Here is a 6,168-nt window from a genome sequence, read left to right on the forward strand (position 1 = left end):
TTTTCAATAATAGAACTCATCTACTACAAATTATATTGTGCAACACCCATACATCTCTATGCATTATAAATCACAACCTACATCTACGCATAGCACGGCTCATGATGCCACTGTTGGGTAATGCAACAGAAAACAAAAAAATTCCGACATATGCACCAGCCAAGGACCACTATGGAGAGTGCATACAAGGTTTGATCTTTTTCATTACCGACTCATAGCACAGCGGAAGAAGAGTCGATGACGATCGATGGTGCAGATCCGCATAGCTCGGATTTACAACCTCCCAACCGCGAGGATGTATTCCCTCGTCAGCCCTCGGACAGCCCTCCGGGAGGCGGGCGGACAGTCCGTCGGACGGGGTCGCGGATAGCCCTTTGGGAGGACCTTTGAAACTCGGACGGTCACTCGGACAGCCCTTCGGGAGGCACTCTCGAACTCAGACCAAAACTATGATCTCTCTACAGAGTTGCACACATGCGCTTTCATCTATCCGGCAGGGCTTCGCCATCCAGAACTAGTTCCTGCCGGAACCCAGACAGCCTTTCGGCTCTAAGAAACTATTTCGCTAGGAGGGAGAGAGAAGGCCAGATCATGCATGTCATTTGTATGTGAAAAGGAGTAAGTGTGGAGAGTGCCTCTCCATCTCTATTTATAGGAAAACCCAAGGAGTAGGGGGAACATGAAAACCCCAAAATGCCCACAATTTATGTCACACATAAAGGGCATAAAGGGATGACAAGTGGAGCTCCATGGAGGAGCTGCACCTTTGAACGTCCCACCTTCATGGGGGCCCTCAAAGGGGGTTCCTTGCTCCCCAAGTCCTTCTAGAAGCCTTTTCGAGCCCTAAAAGGTGAATTTTCATAAAAATATCCAAAAAGCACTTTCACTATTCATGATGACATTATTTCAGCGTCCGTTCAAACTAAAAATATTTATGTGGTCTTAGAATATTTCCAATACCCACTAAAATAATTTTCAATGCGTTCCGGAACAATTCCGGATTAGTTATTTTCATCAGCGAAAAGCATCTGAAGTGGTTTCGGCAGCTCTGGAACATTTCTGGTTTTTATCCCAGAAAATTCCCATAAGTTTCCAGAATAATTCTGGCACCCTCCAAGAATTATCAGGCATGTCCCGGAACCAATTTTACTTAATGGAATACCCCGAACCAACTTTTCGGTTTTACCGAAACTATTCTTGTGTTCTCTCTCCAGAACCTTTCCGATGTGTCCGAAACTTTTTTGGTGAATTTCTCTCAGACTCCCTGTCTAGTATTCAACAGATAGATGACCCTTAAGCGTGCGAGCCTATAGGTTCGGTGATGTATAGACATGAATGGAACTCTTTCCGATCAATGATCAACATCGGAGCCGTGGACACCCATATTGACCCCTATACCCACACGAATGAATATTCGAGTGAACCTCGAGTTGCCGTGTGCTATTCCTGTTGCTTCACGATATGTTACAAATACCTGAGGTGAGATTTACTTGCAACCCCGTGGATTAACAATTTGTCCAATATGCTAGTTAACGCGTTACCGGTTATGTTCTCTTTTCTCGTTTCCGTGTTCCAGCATGCCTGTGATCAAATCACACTGTGTCTGGCCAGATGATGATGGATACCGTAACACCGAGAGGGCCCGAGAATATCTCTCCATCGTCGGAGGAGAAAATCCCAATCTTGAGCTATCAAGTTACTTGACACACTTTTCCATGAACCCGTAAGCCGCCGTAATAGCCACCCATTTACGGATGACGTTTAACAAACCCCAAAGTTCATGAAGCAAGTATGAAGAAACTTGATACTCTCATGGTCTAAGGAGTTATGCAAACATTAACCATCTATGTGTTATTAACCATAAACTTGTGACGAACGTATCTCATAGCATAACATTAATTCGGGTCGATTCAACACAAATGTTCTTCTAACATTGTGCCCTCAAAGTTGCTGGCATAGACATGCCCATGATTGGGAAAACATAATCATCATGCAATACTTGAGCTAGTCTTAGAGGCATGACTAGGAATATATTTTACCATTTATTATTCCACACATACACATGGGTTTTCCCCAGAGCCTTTATGGATATACGGGCTCGGGAACCACAACAGTTATACTATAGAACATAAACATAATTATGAGCATGGAGATAAATAATAATATTTATTATTGCCTCTAGGGCAATCTCCCACACTCATTGCCTAGAAGATGAAGAAACAGACTGTTGTTTCTCGTTCGAGTGCAGAGGCCGAATTGAGAGCTATGGCTCTTCTGACGACAGAGGTCACTTGGTTACGATGGCTACCTGAGGATTTTGGTGTTTCTTTTACTGCACCTACCACCCTCTTGTCCGACAATACATGTGCTATCAGTATTGCACAGGATCCCGTGAAACATGAGCTTACCAAACATATTGGTGTTGATGCTTATTATGTGTGTGCTGCTGTGCAGGATCATGTTATTGCTCTTCAATATGTGTCTTCCGAGTTATAGCTAGCAGACTTCTTAAAGAAGACACAGACTAGAGTGCAACATAGATTTCACCTCTCCAAACTCAGTGTTGTGGATCCACTATGAGTTTGAGGGGGGGGTGTTAGAATTATATTGATTATAGCCTTTGGCCTTTTGTATTCTTGCCTTTTGGCATTCTCATGTACATCTATATATGGTGGGTTTGGCCTCCTAGTAATACAAGTTGCTATTCCAACAGATGTGTGATCTCTTGTTTGAGGTCTCTATGGCATGAATTTGGTAATTTCTAACTGGTACTTCCTTTCCTTGTATTCCAGAAAAAGCATACCAATGAGTTAGATACGTGACCATTCTACTTTGTAGTTCATGAAGCTCTCATAGGCACTTGATGCATGAAGTAAATCTCGAACGACTAGATAATTAAGAATAATAGTATTTGACTCTGATGGAGGCATTGAGTCGATGATCTTCTAATTTATGCCGCGATCATATGTACTTGTGTGTGAGAACGTATTAGTTAAATGGTTCAAGGTGTGTAGTAGTACCAACCACAGATTAGTTGTTTTTAGATTGTTGGGGCCATGTTTGTTTTCCCTAATGATTCATCTTAGGATATTATTATAATATGTCTGGAAAAATGAGTTGATCTTTATTGTTGTAATCATGCACAATCGTGAGATGATATAACTTGATCGGCATTTCAGCAAGTGTGCCTTGTTAAAATTGGTTTTGACTGATGATATCAATCGTTGTGCAGGCATCAGGAGTTCTCTTGGACTTGCTAAGACGTGGAATTAACTGTCTGCTGTAGGTTCTACCTTGTTTGTTTGCTGTGGCCGCTGACATTGATCTGACGCTGAAATTGACACTCTCTGTAGTATCTTAGTTGTTCCATGTTGTACCGTGATGAAGTGGGCTAGTAGGATCTAGTTGTGTACTTCATTTGCAAACTTGTCTGCAGTATTCTATACTACTATTAATCTATACTACTATTATCTATACTACTATTGAAAGAGCAAACATGAATTCCCCCAAACCACACAACAAACTATACACGAGATAATCAGGACTGTCCGATCAAATCAAATTAAACAGATCCGACTGTCTATATTACGTCAATTGTTTGTCATCCAGATCTAATGTTCTGCCAGGCAGACGCCATCTTCTGCCACCGTCCTAGCGCACCGCGTCCCGCAGATCCCCATCCATGATTTACGGAATGATTCCATCCTAAGCGCTGCCTCGCAGTCCCCTCCGCCCAGCCCTATCACCTCCACGCAAGCCCAGCGCCCGTCGCACTCTCGGTCCCTCTCTCCGCTGCCCTTGACGTGCGCCTCTCTCCGCCGCCCAGCCGCCGCCCTTGACAGATCGATCATCTATATTTTTTTTACAGCAGAGGAAGAAGAGAGATTCCGCACAAGGCCTCAGTGGTGGCGGTCGCTGCAACCGCACCCAATGATGCCCGCCACTCTGGCCATGGGAGTTCGGTCTACTGGGTCTGGATCCGGGCGGCGGCAGAGGCGGGTCCGGGCTCCGCGGCTCGATAGGAGGAAGAGGACGAATAAGGCTTAGTGCGCTACATCCCCGTCAAGGCCTACTTCCTCTCCATCAGGTGAGTTAGAACGCATAGGTGGTTGTGCGCTGGGTGTTTGAGGATAGTTCCGCAAGAAAGACCTTGTGGGCTACTGTGTTTTTTCAATCTCTCATCTAACAATGTCGTGGGAGGCCACGGTGATTTGGTGATGAGGAATGAAAAACGACCTTTCTTTGATTTTCTTTATCCAATCTTTTACAGCATGGGAGCGACTTGGTAAATCCATCCACCTGGTCGCTAAACTACATTGCGCTCTGCTACTCTGAGTTCCCTCCAGAGATCATGGTAAGTGATTTCAGTGTAGCACAACATATTTTGAGGGCCAACAATTATATTTATGTTTGATCGTTTGTTGAACATGTTGTATGTACATCATGTAACCTCATTTATTTCAAGTTTTTGTAGGACATTGGAGTGAAGAACGACATATTTTGCTGTCGCTATGTGGTTCTCTTCCAATATGGTTCTGCTGTGCTCTTCAATGTATATGATCAGGAATCATGCTTTTGGGATAGCTTCTGGAGATGAGGAAAGACGTGTATGTCCATTCTATTCGCGAGCTGGTCCCTTATTGTAGAAAACTGCTGGTATGTCCATGCTATTCACGAGCTGGCCGGTTGTTGTGTAATCCACTAAATAGTGTAGTTTTCCTCATTGATTTGTACCTATCTTTCTTCTTTCATTTCCATGTATGTGCACGATCAATCCATTATTTATGATAATGATTGCTGATATTTCATAAAGACCATTCAGGATCAAGAGAATTGCTCTGAATTTAATTTGTGTTTGGCCGAACCTTAATATGGCTTCTCGATACTAGCATTCTTAATTGTTTGCAAAATACTTCTCAAATTTACCGTGAAATATGTGCAACATTGTACAAGGCGCGGTGGGTTATGTGAGTGGCAGTCCATGCATAAGTATATAGGCACCCAGTCATATGGCACCTAGCGTCTAATCCACTTTTATAACACTGAACCTGTATTATATTTTCACATGATGACATTTATTTCACAATTCCCAGATTATGCATTAGTTGAGAAGCCATCCCCGGCAACTTGGATGAAAGGAGGTCTTGATTATATAGTTCTTAAAAGTTTAGACACTGATGGAATTCGGATCATTTCAAGTGTTCCTGTTCAAAGCATCGTTCTTGATCATTGCATACAGCAGGTACTGTGATTGAGCAAAGTGAACAAACTATAGTTGTTGCAAGGTTTCAAGTTCTAAGACACTACTTGAATAGGTCGATGATATGGTTGAGGAGTTTACTGAAATCAATCGTATCATGGAGAAGACTGGGGACTTCACAATGAAAAGTAAGAAGCTCTTTCAACTTATGGGCTAGGGTAAGATGAGCGTGCGACGGCCCTGGAGACGAAGAAGGGACTTTCCCCGGCAGCTACTCCGGCGACGGCAAGTCAAGATTAAGGAGGAAAATGTTAGTAGTAATCTTGATTAGTTAGTTGCATGCATGTAGTTAGCTGATTAGTGGCCGGCCGTCGAGGAAAGCTAGCACGCACTTTGGTATGGATGCATGTAGGTCGTTGGTTAGCTAGCTAGATGAACGGCCGGGTTGTTTGGGCGTTGTGGTGAAGCTGGACGTGAGCATGAGAATAGGAGTAGTTAGTGGCGTGAGTCGTGCATGGTGGTTGTGCCCGCTTGTATCATGGAGTGTCGAGTCCCTGTATAAATGGTTTCCTTTGAGTGAATGGAAAAATGGTTGAGAGGCCAAAAGCACAATGTAGCCACGGTGGTCACCAAGGGAGTGCTCTAGGCAAAGGCCCTATGTTCTTCTTCCTTGGTATATGGGGTGTGTTTGTGTGTGTCCAGGTCTAGTGTGTTCTTGAGAGCAACCATGAGAGAAATAGGTAGAAGAGGAGCGGCGCCGTGGAGAGGTGGCGCCAACAATTGGTATCATGAGCTGGTTTATCTTGGGTGTCTTGTCCCCTTGCCGGAGGCGTGCCGGCGGTGGCGGCGTTCGTCGGCGGCTGCGCGGTGAAGCTCCGGGCCGTGTGTCGGCCTGTGGAGGTGTGCGGCGCGGCGGCTGCCATGGCAGACGCGGAGGCGACGTGCGGTGAGTCCACGGCGAGCGCGGC

At 44.6% G+C, this 6,168-nt stretch overlaps 1 pseudogene; it reads left to right on the forward strand.

Moving 5' to 3' along the window:
* Nucleotides 1-247: 247 nt before the first annotated feature.
* On the forward strand, nucleotides 248-5,417 carry LOC123131531 (protein RETARDED ROOT GROWTH, mitochondrial-like; annotated as a pseudogene).
* The last annotated feature ends 751 nt before the right edge of the window (nucleotides 5,418-6,168 follow it).

This window comes from Triticum aestivum, chromosome 6A, assembly GCF_018294505.1.
Source record: "Triticum aestivum cultivar Chinese Spring chromosome 6A, IWGSC CS RefSeq v2.1, whole genome shotgun sequence".
Classification (NCBI taxonomy): domain Eukaryota; kingdom Viridiplantae; phylum Streptophyta; class Magnoliopsida; order Poales; family Poaceae; genus Triticum; species Triticum aestivum.